The 21,966-nt window shown below is 53.7% G+C and overlaps 1 protein-coding gene and 1 long non-coding RNA gene across 9 annotated transcripts in view; one reads left to right on the forward strand and one right to left on the reverse strand.

Moving 5' to 3' along the window:
* The window catches only part of PLEKHA1 (pleckstrin homology domain containing A1), a 63,000-nt gene extending 61,646 nt beyond the window's left edge, over positions 1-1,354 (reverse strand). For 4 of the 7 annotated variants that reach the window (XM_089313880.1, XM_008270617.5, XM_008270615.5 and 1 more), the window contains exon 1: positions 1,102-1,241. The gene's annotated coding sequence lies outside the window, so the exon portion shown is untranslated. Of the gene's footprint in view, positions 1-546; positions 783-1,101 lie in introns of those variants that run through there. The other 3 variants (XM_008270614.5, XM_008270616.5, XM_089313879.1) reach the window with 3 other exon arrangements.
* Positions 1,355-1,838: 484 nt separating this feature from the next.
* LOC138845278 (uncharacterized) lies at positions 1,839-20,100 on the forward strand. 2 transcript variants are annotated; one of them, XR_011382200.2, is made up of 3 exons: positions 1,839-8,759; positions 18,926-18,976; positions 19,105-20,100. It is a non-coding gene; the product is annotated as an uncharacterized LOC138845278 (long non-coding RNA). The 2 variants fall into 2 exon arrangements; XR_016221486.1 differs by having other exon boundaries at positions 1,846-7,758.
* The last annotated feature ends 1,866 nt before the right edge of the window (positions 20,101-21,966 follow it).

Consider the following 21,966-nt stretch of genomic DNA (forward strand, 5'->3'; position numbering starts at 1 on the left):
CACCACACACGACCTAGTGCTCGCATCCGGCGAGCTTATTCCTGCACGAATGTATCAGTATTCGAAAATGCACTTTCCCTCGGGAGAACCCGGCCAGGATAAATATTTAAACAAACTCTATTTGAGGAAATATTTTTTTGCCACAAGTGTGTCAATATCAACAATTAAGAGAAAGAAACGCACAACAGGCACTTTAGAACAAGCCTGCTTAAAAATTAGTTTTTCAAGTCCTTCGGATTGCTAAGAAAAATCATTTCAGGAGTTGATTTTTTTTTTCACAATTTTTCTCAGATCAAAATTCCAATGTTGCTCTAAACTGTTCGGAAGGCAGGCAACGACACAGAAAGTACACAAGCTTCGTACTTGGGAGGAAATGAAGCAGACTGACCAGGAGCGCTAAGATAAAAGACAATGGTGCAAACTTCGGGGAGTGCTATTTGTTCCAGTCGTTCAACACACCGGAAATAAGATTTTCGAGTTGGAAAACTAATTCACAAAGGGCAACGGCTTCATTAACGCAAAGCAAATCTTGTTAAAATAGACAACCTGCGACTGCAAAGTCAGGAAACCAGCGGGATCCGATGCCGAGGCCAGAGGTGCAAACGCCCTGGACCCGCGCCCACGGAGCCTAAGCAGAAGCCGCCTCCTTCCGACGGCGCCTTCCCCTCCGCGAGCTCCCCACGAGGGGCACAGGGAGCATCCGAGACAAACCCCCAGACCGCTCGGCGGCCCCGGGCCCCACCTGCCCGGGGTGCGAGGCGGCCGCCGCTGCGCGCGACCCCGGCCAGGGCGGGGGCGCCTCCCCACCCAGGGGCGCCCGCGGACGCGGCCCTGGAGCCGAGCCACCCGACAGGCGTGGCCGCCGGGAATCCCCGGACAGCTGGCCGGCCGCGCCGCCGAGCGAGGGGGCGCGCCGCAGCCCCCGGCGACCCGCCAGCGGGCCGGCCCCGCCGCGGGTGAGGGCAGGCGAACAGCGGGGAGCCGCGGGAGCAGGACGCCGCCCCGAGACCCCGCGCAGGTGAGCGGGCCCGCGGCCTCGCCCAGGTGCGGCGGCGCGCAGGGTGGACACAGGCGGGGACGGGGCGCCGGCCCCGCACTCACCGGCACCGCCGGCCCCCGGGCGGACGCGCGACCGCCTCCCCGCTCGCCTCAGCCGGCGCGGCGCTCCCGGAGCCCCGCCACCGCCGCTTCGCGCCCAGTCTCGTCCCGCTCCAGCGCGGCGCTCTCCTCACGCCAAACTTTCTCGCGGCCTCGGCCCGGAGCAACCGCGCTGCGGCGGCTCGGGCTCCCACAGGCACGGAGCTGCCGGGACGGCGCCCACGACGGCCCGCCCGCACACTGCGCAAGCGCGCCCGCGCAGCTTCAGCGCCCAGACGGCGGCTGAGATTCCGGAGCGGGCACTCCCAGGCGCGGAGACTACAAATCCCGGCAGGCCCCGCGCGGTCCCCGGCGGCGTCTTCCTGGTTCCAAGGGCGGTGGCCTCGGGCGCTCCGGAGAGGGACGCGCGCGGGGCTCTGGGCCCCTGTGTCGCAATGCATCATGGGGTTCGTAGTTTTCGAGAACCACGAGGGTTGGCTTGGAGGTGGAACTCCTGGTTGTCTGATGTCATCGCCTAGAGCTGCGAGGCACAGGGATCTTTAAAAATAGGCTTTGTTGGTTTGCAGATAATTTGTTTGCAAGCTGTCCTGCAGTCGGTCCAGGAGTCATAAATTCACGGGGTACAGTATGACCTGGAGAAAAATGCTTCATGGCTCTGTGCGCCAGTTTTTCACTTCTGACCAATCCTCTCTCCCTGGAAACGTAGTTCCACTTCCTACTTAGGGTGGCGTTACTACTGCAGTTGAATGACTAGTCGACATTCTTTCCGGAGAGATGGAGCATAACTATGTATTTCCTGAGCCTTCATTAATATGCAGCATATTTGCTGACACCTACTGCATGCCTGGTAGTATGATAGACACTGGACAAGCCAATGAGACAGATTCAGTCCCTGCCTTCTTGGAGCCCGCCGTCCCGGTGCGTGAGGAGGAGCTGTCCCCTGGCTTCAGAATGTAATGCCAGCGAGCAAGTTCAAGAGAGGGGCAGGGAGGCCTCTGCAGAGAGCGAGGTCGGGGAAGTTCTCTGAGATGGAGCTGTTTCGGGGGAAACCTGAAGAATGAGAAGTATTCAGGCATGCAAACAGCGGGGAAGGAATGATATGCCACACGTTTCACAGTGCAGGGCCCAAATGAGACTCACTGTGTGTCCTGTGGGTACCTCCTTCTCCCCTGTCCCTGCACATCAGATCCTATGCTTCCCTGTTCACAATCTTTACCAACACCTCCAGAACACCCTTCCTGCCTGGAGACATCCGTAGACAGAGCAATGCCCAGACACTGGCAGGGATTCTCGACCGCTTAACCCTTTCTCTGTGTGTGAAGTGGGTTAAAGATCTGGTGACTCTCTGACCTCCTGCTTTGTTTCTGTTTATGAGACATAATCGAGTTTTGTGTTTACCTCTAAAGACCCTGAAACAGGAGTACCTATTATCTCACCCGAAACAGAGGTATCGTGAAAAACAAGCCCTGGTCGTGCCTGTGGAGACTCACCTGGGTGACTTTAGGTGGAGGAAGGCAATGCCTGGCTGACCCTTGGTGACCTCAACAGCAGGTGGCTGTAATCCACCCGACCCATTTGACAGAGTGTTCTCAGAGTCAGATAAGCTGATGGAGAGGAACGCATCTTGCCCAGCGCTGGTTCTCTCCGACTGCTCACCTGTCGATGTCATACACGGCGCGCTGGTTCTATTCTGAGAAACCTCTGGTGTGAGCTGGCAGCTGTCTCTTTGGGGGGCCCCATTTCCTCATTTTCATCCTTGTTACAGGGGTTTGGTCTCACTTTAGTTTACAAAGTTGACCAGAGCAGGCTGTTGCCTTGGTCTAACTGCGGGGTCTTTGTTGCTTTACCTAAACGTGTAGTTGTGGTTCAAGAATAAGGTGATTCACAGAGGAACGCCAGTGACCCCGTAGCCATCTGAGCTCACCTTTGCTGGCTGAAAACCTGCATGGGGGGTTTTAGCTTCCCAGTTTGTGAATCCTGGATGACTTCAGGTGTGATTTCTTTTAAGATTTATTTATTTATTTTAAAGTCAGTTACACAGAGAGATGAGAGGGGGAGAGAGAGAGAGAGAGAGAGGTCTTCCATCTGCTGGTTCACTCCCCAGGTGGCCCCTCAGGTGTGGTATCTGATGCAGTTTTGAACTCCAAAGGCTTTCCTTGTTTATCAGAAACTCAAATCCCACTTTGCGTCCTTTATTTGATCTGAAAACCCTAGCCCTGGGATGGCACCACGGAGACAGAGCCTCTCACTCGCTCCGGGCTGGACTCAGAGGGATTCATAGTCTTGGTGGTCACCACCACCTGACACCACTGACTGGGTGGTTAAAGTTCCTGCGCTCTTTTTGGCCCTGCAAACTCCAAAGTTTGTTTGGCGTTGAGAGCCGCATTTTCATGCAAAGCAGGCTGAGGGGTGACTGAGTTTGCACAAAGACCTACAGCAAGGTAAGCCCAGGCTGCTTTGGGGATGCATACAACTGATCAGCTGGGAGTCTAATGGAAGGATTTATTATGTCAAAGATTTCAGTGTTATTTTAAAAAAATGTAAGTGGAATGTTCCCTGGCTAAAATTACAGTCTGGAAACACACCAGTAAGACGCAGGACCCAGTGAAGGTGCTGAGGAATGCTGGGATCTCCCGTGGATCCTTGTCATCTGAATTCAAGGATATGCAGTTTACCTTAAAGCTCATGGCCACCACATGGAAAGCACTTTAATGTTCTGTTAAAAATATTTCTTGATCCCCTTCCGTATGCCGAGTGCTGGTGCTGGTACTGGTGCTGGTGTCTGGGTCTTCCAGACAGACAACAGGAAGTAGAGCAGCGCGGAGAGTCCTGTGATTGATTGAAAGATGCATACAAAGTTGCTGAGCCTGGCCTGACTTCTCCCCTCAGGGACACTGCCTATCGCCCTCCCCTGCCTGAATTTTCCTCCTTAGCAGTGATCACTTTCCCAAGTGCAACAGCACACGTGACTTACTTGTCTCATTCATTTCCTCCAGAATCCACAGAATGGAACTTCCACACTTAGCTGTTTTGTTCCAGGGAGACAGGGATTTTTAGCTGGGGTTTTTTTTTTCACTGCTGTTCCCTTAGTGCCTAGAATAGAAGTAGGAGTTGAGTGACACATGCTACAAGCCCCGTTTATGGATGGAGTGAGAATCGGAAGCCACACAGGAGGAACAATTTCAGAAGTGATCCCCTATCCTAAGTAGAAATCCGAATGGAGATAGAACAAGAATTCAACCGGAGCTGCACACTCTCTGGACCCAGCTTTGTTCTCCTAGTGTCTGCTTCAGAAACTGGGCAGCAGAGGGTTAAACTGAGCTCTTCCGCGTTGGTCCCTGGGAGGGACTCCTGGGATTCCCCGAGTGGTTCAGGAGTCAGGAGACTGATTTTCAAGCCCGCCCACACACCTGGCAGCCACCCAGGGATAGGGAGGGTGAGTCTGGTAAATTACCCAGGGCAGCCAGGGTGAAGGGACCGGCCCAGGTTACACATCAGGTGACTGCAGCCTCCAGCCATGCTAACTCCTGCATCCCAGGCCTGGGGCACAGTCCTGCTTCCAGAAGGTACCAGGAAGGACCATTCACATGTCCAAAGAGGTCAGCAAGCAGTTTGAATTGCAGGCCCTCAAAGGGAGAAAAAAATGACAGGGATGATGATTGCCTTCAAGACTTGCAGGGTGTAAGTTGGGTCTCTCCTGCCTTGGGATGGTCAGGAGCAAGGAAGGGGACCCGACTGGACAGCTGGATGGACAGGATATAAAATCACCTAATGCCACGGGAGCCTAAGGGTCCCCAGCAGCCTTGTGATCTCTGGGGTCTGGGAGGGTCCAGCCACAGCAGACAGCTGGGTAGACCAGACCTTAATTATCCTGCCCACATACGGCAGGGCTGGGATGCTGGTAAGCCGTAAAACTGTGGAGCACGAAATACCTGCTGTCATCCAGACGTGTGGACTCTTGCTCCACAGTGGCCTGAAAACTTGAAAAGCAAGATTTCCTGAAGTCAAGGTGATCATCTAGGGCCACAGCTGAGTGCTAATGGCTATGCTAAAGTGAGGAACATTCTGGAAGGCGAAGGCTCTTTACAAAGGTGGGAGAGGGTCTGAGAACGTTCCATGGGCCATGTACTTGAACTCCTCCGCCATGTAAATTCCTCCAGGGGCCCTACCACTCGCTCGCTTGCTCTTTCTTTCTTTCTTTTAAAGATTTATTTTTTTATTTGAGAGTCAGAGTTACACAGAGAGAAGAGGCGGCAGAGAGAAAGACAGAGAGAGAGAGACAGAGAGAGGTCTTCCATCCGCTGGTTCACTCCCCAGTTGGCTGCAACAGCCGGAACTGTGCCAATCCGAAGCCAGGAGCTTCTTCCGGGTCTCCCACGTGGGTGCAGGGGTACAAGGACTTAAGCCATGTTTCACTGCCTTCCCAGGCCATAGCAGAGAGCTGGATTGGAAGTGGAGCAGCCGGGACTCAAACCGGTGCCCATATGGGATGCCGGCACTGCAGACTGCAGCTGTACCTGCTACGCCACAGTGCCCGCCCCAGCCCTTCCACTCTTTCAACTCCGGCCCACCTCCTCCTTGAGTCAAAGACCACCAGTTTCTCTTACCCATCTTCCATTTGCCAGAAGAGTTTGTGTCCAACAACAGAGCCTCAAGTGTCCAGGGGCTGGCAGCGAGCCACGCTCTGATTCCCAAAAGGAAGAGCACCTCGAAGTCCTGACTTCCTCCACGAGGCGCTGGCTGCCAGGGGTCTGCCCCAGGAAAGCAAGGCAAGGAGCGGGAGCCCTGGAGTCCGTCCACACTGCCCAGCTGGGTGACCTTGGTGTTGCCTGCATCTCCTGGCCTCACCGTTCCTCATCTGCCAAGTGGAGACCATAATAGATCCTGCTCCACAGCCTCAGCCTGAGTCAGGGCCCCTTCACCGTCAGCGACCGTGCTATCTAGCTCAGCCCAATTCCCGAGCCTTCCGACAAGACGGTCACACTTTCAGAGTCACTGGGTAGGTTCTAGAGTGTTCCATGACTGTGGACCTGAGGGATCCGGTATGGCCGGATGGGTTGCTGGGAGACTCCGGGGGCTGGGCTGGAAGGACTCAGGGTAGCGGTCTAAGTGGGGGCTTTGATTCGTTCCCCCGCTTCCCGGCCCCAGTAAATTGATAAATTGATGTAGGTCGACGAGAGCAGGACTGTACGAGGTGCACATGCAGCATTTTCAATCATGAACCTTTGATGGGATCTTGAATGTCTGGGTAGCTCCCCTCCCCCTGCTCCTCCTCCTACCCCCAGATGAAGAGCAGAGGCAGCTCTAAAAATAGCGTGCCTTCAGGACCCCCGGGCATGTAAATACATCTTTGTTCCCCGCTGGCATTTAGTAGCTGTACTTTATGGTGAACAAAAGCTGTAATCAGAGCCCGACAATGGAAGCTGCAGTCAGCACTGAACAATACCGAGTCCCCGTGCCCGTCCCCCCACCCGCAGCTGTGAGAACCACCAGGCGCGAGCATGAGACCCATTCACGATTATTTGCCCAGCCCCATTGCGGCTTATTTGAATCACAGCTTTCCTGCCTCCTCCCTGGGCTTTTGAGGGGCTGAGAAGAAACGGGGTGCCAGGCCCGGGCCCCAGTGGAGAGCAGCCGGTGCAGGGGTTCACGTGGGATTTGGCTCTGAGAAGCCTGCGCGGTGGTGCGGTGACAGAGCCAGGCTGCCCCAGGCTGAGACTCCAGCCCCCAGCCCTGCACCTGCGCTTCATGCAAGACTTCCTTCGGATAAAAAGAGAGCTTCGCGCCCACTGCCGTCTCCGACACTGCGCCCAGCACTGGCTTCTCCTGCAGAGAACCTTAGCGAGGGCAGGCCTTTAAGAAGGACCGCCCCGAGTCACTGGGATTGCTTTTTAAAGCTTCTTGGGACAACACCCTACCCCAGACCAGTCGGAACCTCTGACCACAGGGAGCGGCATTGCTTCTCTTGTTGCCTTTTTTTGGTTGAATATGGACAGAAAGTCTACAACTCTTCTACGGATAAAACTCAATAAACTGTATATCCACCACCCAGAGCAAGATACGTTTCCAACACCCCAAGAGGCTTCCTGTGCCAGCCAGCGGTTTCTGTCCCCACAGGTTACTTCGGCCTGTTGTTGAACTTCGTGTGATTGTGGTCACGCGGTATGCTGTGCACTCTTTGGGGCTACCTTCTTTTGCTCAACACTGTGTCAGTGAAGTTTATCCGTCCTGTGTGTTTGTTGCTGTGTAATATTGAGGTTGTGAACAAAGCACAATTTACTTTCCTATTGGTGGACATTTCTGGTTTTTTACTGTTAAGAGTAAAACCAGCTTTTATGCAAGTCTCGGGCGGACAATTTTATTCTTTTCTCTTGGACGTTGAATGGAGTTTCTGGGTCATAGACTCAGAGTGCCTTCAGCTTTATAAGAATCAGCAAAAATGGTTCCCGGAACAACTCACCAATTTCAGTCCGACGTGGGAATGAGTTCCAGTCACTCCGTATTCTCACTGGCTCTCACTTGTCAACCTTCTGATTTTAGCCTTTCTGGTGGACGTGTGATGGGCTCCCACGGTCACGTCGGCAGTTTTTAAAGATCTTCAGGTGCTTCCAATGACCAGCCAGGGCTGAGGCTGAAGATTTGATCTGCCCTGGCTTGCAGGTAGGGAAACTGGAGTCGGGAGGAAGAAAGAGCCCAAGTCACGCTCAGGGTCTAGGGCTCTCCCCAAGACACCTCTCACTGGGTACTGGGGGTTCATCTGCCTTCCTATCTGAGTGAGGACAAATCTGGGCCAGTCACACAGTGTGACCACAGCGTCTCTGCAGTCCCCAGCAGGGGGAGCCTGAAGCATCGGCACAGCCTCTCAGCCTGGCTCCCGGGAGAGCCAGAGGGGCCTCAGAGCACCCCCGGCGAGGGCAGAGAAAGCCCCAAGCTGTTATTAGTGCCTGGGAGGCCCTAAAGTCTGCGGTCAGCTTCTCCAGGGCCTGCTGCAGAGCAAAGACCTTGTGTGTTTTCCTCCTGCCGCCCGCCAGAGGCCCCATCATCCGATTCCTTCCTGTGCTTCTCCCCCATATCCTGTGACGTGCCAAGTCCTGCCAGTCCTAACTCCCAAAAATCTGAATCCATCCCTCACCTCTGCCTCCCTCTTCCTAACCTAGTCCAGTACTGCCATCTGTGCCTGGACTCCTGACCAGCACCCCCCACCACCCCACCCCAGAGCCACCCACAAACCCGAGAGAACAGAAGCATCCGTGGGTCCCACTTGGCCCCCAAGATAAAAATCCAAACTGCTTGCCACAGTTCGCTCCTGGCCTCTATGCCTTCACTGTGTTCCAGTCCAACTGCACTGAGTTCCTGAGGTTCTCCATACCCAGGCTGTGCCCTCCCGCTGTGCTTAGGAACAGAGGAGAACCGGCTTTATGGTGGGTAATTTCTGTGCAATAAACTGCACCTAGGTCAAGAGGACAGTTTGAAAAGTTCGGGCTGTGAAGACACAGCCACAGACAGGACAGTGCACACGTCTGTCACCCCACAAGGTGTCCTCCTCCCCTTCACCATCACTTCCTCCTGCCTCCTCCACCCCAACTACCACTGACAGTCTGCTCTCGGCTGCAACAGATCGGCTTGTGTTTTCTAGAACTTTCTCTACGTGGAATCATATGGTATGGACTGTTTTATGTGTGGCTGCTTTTGCCCAACCCAAGTACGTTGTGGTCACTAGACTTGCGTGTGTCAGTCCTTCATCCTCTCTCACTGCTGAGCTGGGTCCTTGGCGCAGATAAAGCACAGTTTGTTTACCCACAACAGGTGTCTGGACAGACCCTTGCATTGTTCCCCCTCCTGGGTACCATTCATGCTGCTTCCTCTGCCCAGAATGGATTTTCCCTCCAGCACTGTTCCCCTCCTAATTTCCTGCAAATCTGCCCACAGTGAGAGGTGAATGCTGAAGCCCCAGTCAGAGCTCATCATTTCTGAGAAGTCTTTCAGGAAGAAGTGACACACCTGCCTTTGTGACTCCTCATTCTTAAATGTAGTAATGGCTGTGACCTGTAATCAGGGAGTCTATTTGCTCAAGAGCAGAGCCAACTTTTTATTATTGTTTGAAAGGCACAGTGACAGAGAGAGAGAGAGAAAGAGAGAGAGAGAGAGAGAGAGAGAGAGAGAGAATCATCCATCTGCTGGTTCACTCCTCAAATGCCCATAACAGCTAGGAATGGATGAGGCCCATTTAGGTGGCAGGGACCCAAGTACTTGAGCTATCACCTGCTGTCTCCCAGGTCCACATTAGCAGGAAGCAGAAACCAGATTCCAACTTGGGCTCTCTGAAATGAGATGCAGGCACAGACAATTTTGCTAGGAAGCAGTGGAGCCTGGATTAGAACTCAGGTAGCCTGGCTCCAGGACTGATGCATCCCAAGTGGCATCTTAACTGTTGTGCCAAATGCCTGCTCAGGATGCCTGAGCCCCTAGGATACAGGAAGCGTCTGGAAGAGTGGCTTGTTTCTGGGAGGCAGACTCCTGCCGGGGAGAGTGGGTGAGCCTAGGGGCCACCTGCCTTTGAGAGGGAGGCTGGCAGCCGTTAGGCAGGCACCAACCCTGGAAAGGGACCAGGACCTGAAGGACAGCAGGTCTAGCAGAACAAACTCAGCATGAGCAGTGCGACGCTGCCTGGGGCTCACTTCCGGTAGCAGCCTCAGGCGATTGAATTCCAAGGCCCCAGGCTCTGCATCAGGTCCTGCAGATGTGGGCTCATGATCTAGGGGAATGGAGCCCAGCTACGAGGGGCTGGGGGCTGGAAGGGGTCCTGGCATGACCCTGAACCCCATCTGGGCACGGCCATGTGGCTTTGATCCTTCCATTGCCTCCTCCCTGTCAGTGGGGCATTTGGAAATGCCCAGGAAGCCGGTGAGAGGGCGCCCTTGGAGAATTCATGGCAGGAGTCCCTCTCTCTGATTTCCCTCTCAGCCGTCCCCCATGGCAGTTAGAGAACATCAGTAGAGTTCTCAGTCCAACAGCACCACTCACAAAGCCCAGCAGCCAGGTCGCCAGCTCTCTATCCGTTTACTCTTTGTGTCCTAAAGAGAGACTCAGCACCGTTTAGAAAGGGTGCTTAAAAGTATCAAAAGGACTGCTATTTCCCGAAGACCAGAATCATCACATCTCTGTGGTCTAAGCTTCTGATCCATGATGCCACCGTGGAGGGATCCTGCTGGGAGCAGACAGGACCGAGTTCAAAGCTGCCACTTGCTGGCTGTGCCGCTTTGAGCCACTTACCAAAGTGCTCTGAGCTGTGGTGTCCTCGGGTTGTGAGGGGAAGTGTAGCACTTAGTAAGTGCTCAGTAAGTAGGTGTCCTGATGGTGAGTGCAGGGCCGTTAGAGGAGGCGCACACCTTACCAACCCCCGTCCCCTGCCCAGCCCTGTGCCTGCACACATCATCTTCACTTCCAAACAACACCCAGGCTTTTCTCTGGAAGCTCTCCTGGTTATCCTGAAATGCCCTCTTCTGCTTCGTTCTGGTGCCCACATGCCGCCCGCCAGACTGTTTGTTTTGGATGCAGGAGGCCAGCCAGGGAGTGGCGGGCAGGCCCGTACGGTTCCTTGAAACAAAAGTTGCTCCCTGAGTCATTGCTGGGGGAAGCCAGGGCATCCAAGCGCCCACACAGACCTGTCCGAGGTCGGATGTCCTGGGGGCAGGCCTGCTGGGGGTAGAGTGAGTACAGAGCTGAGAGGCAGCGACTGAGGACCTAGGAGGCCAGGCAATGGGTGTGGCCCGTATCCTGGAGGAGGAGGGAGGGGACACGGATGGATTCCAGGCAAGAGAGACCACCGAGAGAGACACAATCAGGTGTGTGGGTTAGATGAGTCCTCTGGAGTCTGAGCAACCTTTCTAGAAGGAAAGACCCATGTATCTCCCAGTATCTGTCCTTTGTCCAGTACAGGTGCTCTGCTGTAGCCAACCCTCTAAACAGATGCTGTGCCTCTGCCCGGCAACACTCCCCTGTCCTCAGAGCTTGGCCTCATGCTATGTCCCCCAGAAATCCTCACCTGGTCTCCAGCACACCATCTCCACCCCTTCCCTGGAACCCAGGGCTCTTCTCCATACACCCACTGGACAGAGCAGCTCAAAACACACTGCCCTATGTCCCCGAAGGGAAGCAGCTTTGGGCTCCATTGGAAGAGCAGCCAGGCCTCTGTTGGAAACAAAGGCAGACATCCTGGGGCTTCGTGGACTCAGCAGGTGCCTGCTCGGTGTTGCCAGGGGGGAGCTCAGCCAGGCGCCTTCCGGCTTGGCGTCAGGTTGCCTCTGTGGCAGCCGCCAGCCTCCTGCTGGGGTTGAGGGGGGCACCCTCTGCCTCCTTAGAGAAGATGCCAGGGAAGTGGGGTAGAATCCCAGGACGCAGGAACCTGGAGATGGCAAGCTGAGTGCGTGCCTGTGGGTCAGGAGATGACTCCGTCAGCCACAGCAGCCCTCTGAGGGCAAGGAGCCAAGACCCACCTGCAAAGCCCCCTCCACTCAGGAGCCACTCACAAGCACTGGCCTCTTCCTCATGGCCACCCCGGGAGGCAGCCAGGCAGGACCAGCCCCTCCTTCTACCCCCACGCAGACAGACAGACGCCCATCCAGAGTCACAGAGTGACAGCAGTGTGGCGCACCCTCGAGTGTCTCCACGCAACCCCTGCTTCTGGGAGCTCTCAGGATAAAGCTGAGGCCCATTTCCAGTCCAGCTCACTGCAAAAATAATTCCATTCTTCCCATCATCCACCCGCACCTGTTGCTGGCTCTCTCCTCGAGACTCTTTTGCATTTGGAGCCTAGACTTCTGATACTCCTTAAGGCAAGGGACACATCGTGCACTTGTCCTCTCCTCTTTGCAGATGGACAATGGACTGGCGGGGCACATCCAGCCTACCTGTGGGCCAGGCCCTGTTTGAGGTTCAGTTTGAGACCCTGCTTTATACATGTTGTCTTGTTTAGAGCTTCCTACAACCCCGCTAGTTATGTGTCCCATTTCACAGATGGGGAAGGTGGAGTTCATGCACCCAGGAAGGGAAAAACCAGGACTCAAGGTCTCGCATTTCCTGTCATGCAGCCGTGACTGTCTTAACAGGTACAAAGGAGTGCTGAGCTGAGCGGACACACCACACACTCACACACACACACACACACACGCCTCAGTTCATTATAACTTCATAATCCTACCTGCACAAGTAAATCAAGAACACATCAAAACCATTAACAATATCATTAAATCTGAATGTGTTTTTCTAACTGACTTGCATGAGAAGTATCCTTCTAAAATATGTTAAGAATTGGTGATATCATTGCTTGGTATTGGTGATATCATAGCACAATGGGGCTCAAAAATTATGGTTGGATTTCCACTACTCATTGTAGTAGTTAATATCCCAGTCCAAAGAACTAACGGGATCTCTACTGTTGATTTCCTATGTGGGCTTAAAATCAAATTTTAAAATTTCCAGCTTAAGTAGGAATTTGAAATTAACTGGGTCCAGAGACCCTCCCCAGGGCTTGACGAAGAGAGCTGAGTGGATGGGGTAGGTGAATGACCCAGGCCTCTGACGGATGTTCGAGGAAGTCGTTGGTGCTAAACTGGCCCCCTCAGAGAAGCTGAGACAGGTGGCGAGTAGCCCTCATTAGACTAGAGCCCCGGCCTCAAACCCAAGCCATCAGCCGTTGTCCCTGCCACCACCCCACTCCAGCCCAGAGGAAAGTGCCGTACTCCCCTGCTGCTTCTCCTTTCTCTTCCCAGGGTCTAGATGCTGCAGCCTACCTGTCTGCTTCAGATTCTAAATAAAAAATAACTCAAATGGTGCATCAACTGTAGAAAAGAAAGTAAAAAAGAATTCACTCCCAAATGCCACGCTCAGTAACCATCACTCAAAACTTTGGTGAACTCCTTCCAACTACTTCTCCCACACAGATACATTCATCGATAGGTAAAGCCGAGTGACTTGACAAAATGGGATGATAAACGTGTTTCTTAGCCGGCGCTGCGGCTCACTAGGCTAATCCTCTGCCTGCGGCGCCGGCACACCAGGTTCTAGTCCCGGTCAGGGCGCCGGATTCTGTCCCGGTTGCCCCTCTTCCAGGCCAGCTCTCTGCTGTGGCCAGGGAGTGCAGTGGAGGATGGCCCAAGTGCTTGGGCCCTGCACCCCATGGGAGACCAGGAGAAGCACCTGGCTCCTGCCATTGGATCAGTGCGGTGCACCGGCCGCAGCACGATGGCCGTGGCGGCCATTGGAGGGTGAACCAACAGCAAAGGAAGACCTTTCTCTCTGTCTCGCTCTCTCACTGTCTAACTCTGCCTGTCAAAAAAAAAAAAAAAAAGTTTCTTTTCCCAAGAACCTTTTATTTTGATATAAAGTTTCAGAGAAAGTTACACAGGAAGTACGGAGAGGCCATCCATACCCATTACCCAGTTTCCCCCAGTGCTTGAATTAACACGGTTATGGAGCAAAATCAAAAGCAGGACGTTGACCTTGGTACAAGGTGTGTATGTCTCTGCCATTTTGTGACACTTGGAGATTTGTGTGATCAAGATGCAAAACTGTTCTGTCGTCACAGAGCTCTCTTATGCTACCTTTTATAGTCTCCTCCCACCAGTCCTGGTAACTCCTCCTCTGTCCTATAGCTCTGTAAGTTTTACATTCGGAGAGAATACACACACGGATTCATACAGTATGTGACCTTTCGCAGTTGACCTTGAGCTGCATCCAAGTTATTGCATGGATTAGCAGCGAGTTCCTTTTATTGCTGAGTAGCATTCCATGGCCCAGGGACACTACAATGTGTTTAATCATTCACTTTATCAAGGGACATTCTGGTCGTTTCCAGTTTGGCGTTATTAGAAATAAACCTGTTATGAACAATCATGTGAAGACTTAGCGAGGACATTGTGATACATCTTCAAGGATAAAATAACTGGTCACAGGCCAAGTGTATATTTTGCTTTTTTAAGAAACTGCAAAGCCATTTTTGAGAGTGGCTGCACCATTCTGCATTCGTATCAGCAAGGCACGAGGGCTCCAGTTTCTCTCCATCCTTCATTGGTTCTTAGCTTTCGTAATAGGCATGTAAAGATACCCACAATTCCTCCTTGTACCGTTCTTCTTCTTTAGAGAACGTCTTTAGTCGTTCTTTCAGAGTCAGTCTTCAGGAAGCAATTTATCTTAGTTTTCATTTGAGAATGTCTTTATTTCTTATTCACTGTTTTTTTTTTTTTTTTTTTTTTTTGACAGGCAGAGTGGACAGTGAGAGAGAGAGACAGAGAGAAAGGTCTTCCTTTGCCGTTGGTTCACCCTCCAATGGCCGCCGCTGCAGCCGGCGCACCGCGCTGATCCTGGCAGGAGCCAGGAGCCAGGTGCTTTTCCTGGTCTCCCATGGGGTGCAGGGCCCAAGCACCTGGGCCATCCTCCACTGCACTCCCTGGCCATAGCAGAGAGCTGGCCTGGAAGAGGGGCAACCGGGACAGAATCCGGCGCCCCGACCGGGACTAGAACCCGGTGTGCCGGCGCCGCAAGGTGGAGGATTAGCCTATTGAGCCACGGCGCCGGCTTATTCACTGGTTTTTAAAAAAAATTTATTTATTTTGAAAGTCAGAATTACAGAGAGAGAAAGAGAGAGAATCTTTCATCCACTCATTCACTCCCCAGATGGCCGCAATGGCCAGTGCAGGGTAGGCTGGGGCCAGGCTGAAACCAGGAGCCGGAAGCTTATCTGAGCTCCCACATGGGTGGCAGAGGCCCAAGCACTCAGGGCATCCTTTACTGCTTTTCCAAAGCCACCAGTAGGAAGCTGGAATGGAAGTGGAGCAGCCGGGACTAGAGCCAGTGCCCATGTGGGATGCTGGTGTCACAGGTGACAGCTTTACCTGCTACCCCACCACACCAGCCCCGCCTATTCATTCTTGAAAGATTCTTGCACTGGATATAGAATTCTAGGTTGATAATTCTTTTCTTTCAGCACTTGAAAGAAATGTGCTACTTCCTCCAGCCTCCATGGTTTCTGATGGCACTATGCTGCCATTCAAATGTTTCTGTGGCTGTGCTGTTTTATGTTACCCCCAAAACGCCCGCGTTCTTCACCCTCACCAGCACAGGGGCCTCGCTTCCTCCTGTCTCTGCAGATCATGCTCACCCTGCCATTACTTCTCCCTCTGCTCGCCTTCACAGTCCTCTTGCTCCTCGTAGCAACCTGCGCGCACACACAAGCTGCATGGAGATGTGATCCACCAGGAATGACCTTTGACCTGAACGCCACGGTGGCACTTGTCTCCACTGCTGCTTTTTTTGGGAGAGAGACATTCAAGGAAAAGACTCAGTGGATACTGGGAATCCAGAGACTTCCTATGCCCGGAGTTATGCCTGCCACTCCCAGGTGTTCTCATGGGGTAGAAGAGAGGGCTCTGTGTGCTGTGGCATGGCAGGTAACACCCTGGCCTGCAGTGCTGGCATCCCATATGGGCGCTGGTTCAAGACCCGGCTGCTCCACTTCTGATTTGGCTCTTTGCTATGGCCTGGGAAGGCAGAAGAAGACGGCCCAAATCCTTGGACCCCTGCACCCACATGGGACACCCAGAAGCTCCTGGCTTCGGATTGGTCCAGGTCCAGCTATTGAGGCCATCTGGGAAGTAAACCAACACATGGAAGATTCTCTCGCTCTCTCTTTCAAATAAATAAATAAATCTTTAAAAAAAATAAACCTTTCCCTTAGAAAACAACTTCACAGACTCCTAGAGCCCATGTTACCTTCAAATTCTCACCTCACATCTTGATCATGAGAATTCAGTCCAATCTTTAAAACAGGAGCGCTGGCAACATCAGCATCTCATATCCCAGTGCCTCTTTGCTCCTTGGCTTCTCTGCTTCTGGTGCGCCTCCCTCCTGTTACACCTGGGAAAGCAGTGGAAGATGACCCAAATTCTTGGGTCCTTGACACTCATGTGGGAGACCAGGAGGGAGTCCCTGGCTCTTGGCTTAAGCTTGGCCCAGCCCTGCTGGCTGTTAGACTTTTGGGGAGTAACCAGTGGATGGAAGTGTGTGTGTATCTCTGTCACTCTGCCTTTCAAATAAATACATGCATCTGAAAAATGAATAAAATAAAAAACACGACACCACGACTGTTCTCCCCCACCAAAACGCATGCCGAAGCTTGGTCCCCAAGGTAATGGTATTGAGAGGCAGGGAGCCCTCAAGAGGTGTTTGAGATCGTGAGGGTTCTGCTTTCCTGAGTGGATTAACGCTGTTCTCACGGGAGTGGACGGAGCTCACGAGTGGGTTGTAGACAGCAGAGCAGCTCCCTTCCCCACCCCGTTTCCTGCGTGTGTCTGCCTCCCCTCTGTTTCCCATCGCGCGTGGAGGGTGTGAGGCCCTCACCAGAAGCAGAGAGGATGCCAGAGTCATCCTAGCCCCCAGAGCCGTGAGCCAAATGCAAATCTCTTTTCTTTATAAATCACCTGGCCTCAGACGTTCTATGACAGCAACAGAAAATGACTACAGATATTATGCAAAAGGCTCCTAAAATATATAATTTTGTGGCCCCCAAGGGACTAAAGTAATCATAGTTGTTTAAAAACTCTCCCTTTGGTATGCCTTCTAGCGTTTACCGTCCTTCTCTGATGACAGACACCAGCCTGTCTCAAGCGCCCGCCCTCTGTTCTTTAGTCTCAGCAAAGCCTCGTGGGGTCTGAGAAGAAATGGAAGGCAGTCTGTTTTCCTGTGCTGGAAAAAAAATCTAGTACCAACAGACAAACACCCCAAGACTCAGAAACCCCTTTCTCTTTAACCTTGAGTGACAGGTGGCAGTTCCCACGCCTTTAATGCACCTGACAAATCTCCTTCCAGCCCCCAGTCACTGACCCCGGACACAGCCCAGAGCCGTGCTCCAAAATCCCCTCGAGGTCTGGGGAAAGCGTGTCTTGTGCAGCCAGCACATGCGTGGGGCAAAAAGGCTCTGCCTCTGGCCTCATGGCGTGGCGGTGGGGGTCTCTGAATTCCAGCCTCTTCCTCCAAAGTCTTGTGTCCAGGTCCCCCAGACTCCGCTCACCTCCCATGCCGACAGGGGCTTCCCCAGCAGGCGCCACCTGCTCCAGCAGGCAGGATTCCCCCCCATCAATCCCTTCCCTCTCCCTTGGGGTGAGAGTGCTCCTCTGTGTCACCTGCAGTGGCTCTTCATTCAGGAAGAGGTGGCGAGCGGTTCTGTAATCGACTAGGAATGCCTTGGAAACACTTGAACTTCTCCCAGTGACTCTGGCCTCCTGGTGAGGAATTCTTTTCTGATTTATTGATTTGAAAATCAGAGTGACAGAGAGGGAGAGGTGTGTGTGTGTGTGTGTGTGTGTGTGTGAGAGAGAGAGAGAGAGAGAGAGAGAGAGAGGTTCCATCTGCTGGTCTACTCCCCAAATGGCCACAACGGCCAAGGCTGGGCCAGGCTGAAACCAGGAGCCAGGAACTCCATTCGGGTCTCCCACATGGATGGCAGGGACCCAAGCACTTGGGCCAGCTTCTGCTGTCCTCCCAGGGGCATTAACAGAGTGCTGGACCACAGCAGCTGGGACTGAATCAGCGCTCTGACATGGATGCTGGCATTGCAAGCAGCAGCTTAACCCGCCATGCCACAGCGCTGGCCCCACAGTCAAGACGATTTTAAACCTTGATCATGCGTTATAGCGTTTTATTATATTCATCAAACTCCAGGAATCCATTGACCTTCCACATCTCCTGACTCTTCTCATGGCATCTCTCACCTGTTCAAAACCATCCCTGCTCAGCTGGAGCAGATAAGCAGAGCAAGGGCCCATGCCTCTGCAAGGTGGTGGCTGGTAGTCCCAGGCTCAGATCCCGGCCCTGCTGCTGCTTAACCTCTTAGTGCTTCCTTTCCTTCATTGAAAACATGAGGGTTGGCCAGCGCCGTGGCTCACTTGGCTAATCCTCTGCCTGCGGCACCGGCACCCCGGGTTCTAGTCCCAGTTGAGATGCCAGATTCTGTCCCAATTGCTCCTCTTCCAGTTCAGCTCTCTGCTTTGGCCCGGGAAGGCAGTGGAGGATGGCCCAAGTGCTTGGGCCCTGCACCCACATGGGAGACCAGGAGAAGCTCCTGGCTCCTGGCTTCGGATTGGTGCAGTGTGCCGGCCGCAGTGGCCATTTTGGGGGTGAACCAACAGAAAAGGAAGACCTTTCTCTCTGTCTCTCTTTCTCTTACTGTCTAACTCTGCCTGTCAAAAAGAAAAAAGAAAAAAGAAAAGAAAGAAAGAAAAAAAACATGAGGGTAAAACAAGAATCTGAGGAGCAGGCATTTGGCCTAGTGGTTGAGTTGCCACTTGGGGTGCCTTCCTCCCATACAGGTGCCTGGGTTCAGATCCCAGCTCCTCTTCCAGTTCCGGCTTCCTGCTGATGCACACCCTGGGAGGCAGCAGGTGATGGCTCCAGCAGTTGGGTTCCTGCCATCCATGGAGGAGACCTGGATTGAGTCTGGCCCTGCCCAGCCCTTGCTGCAAGCACCTGAGGACTGAACCAGCAAATGGAAGATTTCCCAATCTCTCTCCTCTCTCTGCCTTTCGAATAAATCAAATTTAAAAATAAATGAAACAGAATCTGGAAAGCCACAGGGTTATGTAAGGATTAATGATTTAGTCATAATGAAATGATTTACATAATACTTGCTGCAAGGCCGGCATGGAACAAACCGAACGAATTTTATTCTCATGAGATACTGTTACTAGTACAGCATGACATTGCCATAGCTGCTGGCCGCTGAGGGTCTCACTCCTTCCTTCCTCACATCCTCTTCCCCTTCCCTCCTCTGTAGCTCTGATGTCTCTTTGGCGCCCTCCTCCCCCAGGTCCTGCCTCCAGCAAGGGTGAGTCTGAGTTCTATTGGATGCCACATGGGTCCTGGGGGGCAGGGCCCAAAGGGGCGGGGCCCTCACAAAGACCTGCACCCAGGGTAGGGCCCTGAAACCACACCTGGCCCTTCCCCACCTTGTAGGTGATGGAACTCCAGATACTGTCAACAGGAGGGCCTGGCTTCCTCCCAGCTCAGGTTCCACCAGCGAAGGCCTCCACTTGTCTTGGACTCCAGCTGCCCTAAGCTCTGGCCTCTTCACTCCGCAACTACTTACGGGGAGCCCAGCCCATCTCGAGAATAAATCAGGGGGCAAAACAAAGCTCTTCATCCTCTTGTAGCTTTTGCCCTACGTGGGTGCCGCGGGCGGAGGTGGACAGGAGGGAGAGACGATGAACAACAGACCCAGCGAGTGACTGGATCACAAGGGACCGGAAGTTGCAAAGTCCAGTCAAGGGAATCAGGATCCAGAGGAGGGTGTGGTGGGCTGGCCTGGAGGGGCGGGCAGAGCTTGTGCCCACGCTTGAGGGTGAAGGGTCAGCCTCCCCAAGACCCATGGGGAGGCCAGGAGGCCGCAGGCTGCTCCCGCAAGCACTTCCCCATGGCCTGCGGGCATGAACATTTTTTAACTTTTGTGGACATAAAAGCAGTACCTTGTCTAATGAGCCTTTAAAACAATGAAAACCAGACCAAAATCAAGAAGCCTACTAACCCCGAAAGAAGACAACATTGGAATTGATAAACACTTGACTAAATATCCACACATAACGTGACATTTAATTGTTGAGTGTTAAGAGTCTTGTGACATTTAAAAATACTGTGTGGGGCCGGCGCTGTGGCCTAGCAGGTAAAGCCGCCGCCTGCAGTGAAGCATCCCATATGGGTGCTGGTTCAAGACCCGGCTGCTCCACTTCTGATCCAGCTCTCTGCTATGGCCTGGGAAAGTAGCAGAGGATGGCCCAAGTCCTTGGGCTCCCGCACCCATGTGGGAGACCTGGAAGAAGCTCCTGGCTCCTGGCTTTGGATTGGCACAGCTCCGGCCGTTTTGGCAATCTGGGGAGTGAACCAATGGGTGGGAGATCTCTCTCTCTGTCTCCTTCTGCCTCTCTGTAACTCTGCCTTTCAAATTAATAAATAAATCTTTAAAAAAATAACGTGGAGTTCTTTCACTTCAAAAAAAAGTTTCTAAATACACACAATCGCTAAGAAATCATGGCCAGTTACGTGAGGGTACTTCAGGAAGTTTGTGGGGACATGGAAGTGAAAGATGAGTTTATTTGGTGCAAAAGAACCTGAAAACCAGGCCTTGTTTTTCATAATATGCATTTCCCAAGAGCCTTTGGAAGATCCCTTATACAGTGCGTCTTTCTTATTGTAAAATACTTTTGAGGCAAAGCTACACAACTCGCTTCAGAATCGACAGTGACGGAGATTAGATTTTAAAGAGGAAGGGCCGCAGTGCCTGGTCGGGGTCTTCACTCTCTTGCCTGACGGTCCCATTTCCCTGTGGAATCTCACTTTCCAACGCCTTCCCTTGTCATTTCGGGGCCAGGCCTGTACACCCCTAATCCTGAAAGCAAGGAAGGGGGTGCGGGGAGGAGGAAGAGTGCTGGCTTTTCTCCCCACACAGGGAGGAATGCAGGGGACTGGCTAAGCCGACAGCACCAACCTGAGAATGCAGCAAACCCCTGCTGTATACCTGGCCCTGGGCGAGGTGAGTCCAGGGAGGTCCTAGGGCACCTGCTCCCCAGCTCTGACTGTGCTGAGTTGAGAGACGCTGGTTCTTTAGAGCAAAGTGCAAGCAGCTACACAAAAGGGACGGTGGGAAGCTCCCTGGAGTGGATGGAAGAGAGAGACCCTCTGCCTCCCACCTCCCCAGACAGCCCACTCAGATCGCACCTCTGCTGTTCATTCAAAGAGCACCCGGATGCATAGCCCTACCTCCTGGGCACCAGGGGCTCCCGTGGCGTGAGCCAGGGACCGGTTGTCTCAGCACCACCTGCTGCCGTCTGCATGCAGATTCTCCCATCTCACCCCAGATACGGAGTCGGCATCACGGGGATCATGACCAGCCCTGCAGGTGACTGGAGCACGCGCCAGCCTGCGAGCCACTGTCCCCAGCAGCGCGTTGCGAGGCTGAAGCTTGCTCTAACACAGTCTCAATGCACAGAGGTCACCTTTGACCCTGAGGAGCGCCGTCCTGGGGAATCTTCCTGAAGAGGTGCAAGTAGCTGCTGAGACAGGACAGAGCACGTAGGGCGTCTGGAGATGCAATCCCAGCACCGCCCCGCTGGCAGGGCACAGGCTCTCTGAGGCCAGCCGCTTATCCGTAACATGATGAGGGGCATGATAGAACAGCGCGATAGGGCAGCTGGAGATGATCCGAGAGGCTGCCATGCGTGGTAATCATTCAGGCCGCCTTAACGCGGCTTAAGCGTGGTGACAACTTTGAGATCACAGTGAGTGCTCATCCCGAGTAACCTCAGCGCCCTGCCAGGACAGGCAAGGGGACAGGGCCTCCTCCACAGCTCCCCCCCACTGCACCTCCCCACACCCCCCACTGCACCTCCTCCACATCCCCCACCCACTGCACCTCCCCTACAGCTCCCCCCACTGCACCTCCCCACACCCCCCACTGCACCTCCCCACACCCCCCACTGCACCTCCCCCACAGTCCCTCCACTGCACCTCCCCCCACCCCCCACTGCACCTCTCCCACAGCCCCCCACCCTGCTGCACCTCCAGCTGTCCCTCCGTGTGCTCGAGTGTGACCCTCTCCCTCTTGGCCACCCCGGACAATACAACGAGGCCACCTGTCATCTGCCAAGGGGTCCGTGGCTTAGTGGCTCCTCTGTTGAAAGGAGCCTGCTGTCCCCTGGCACAAGGCCTGGACTGCCCGCAGCTGCTTGTCTTTCCCTCTGCGGAGAGCACCTTTGCCCCAGATCCTCGTGCTAAAGATCCCTGGGCTAACTCCCAGGGTCTAGCCCTGCAGACAAGCCGTCGCCC

The sequence above is a fragment of the Oryctolagus cuniculus genome, chromosome 15, assembly GCF_051225735.1.
Source record: "Oryctolagus cuniculus isolate XC-2025 breed Fujian yellow rabbit chromosome 15, ASM5122573v1, whole genome shotgun sequence".
In the NCBI taxonomy this organism is placed as follows: domain Eukaryota; kingdom Metazoa; phylum Chordata; class Mammalia; order Lagomorpha; family Leporidae; genus Oryctolagus; species Oryctolagus cuniculus.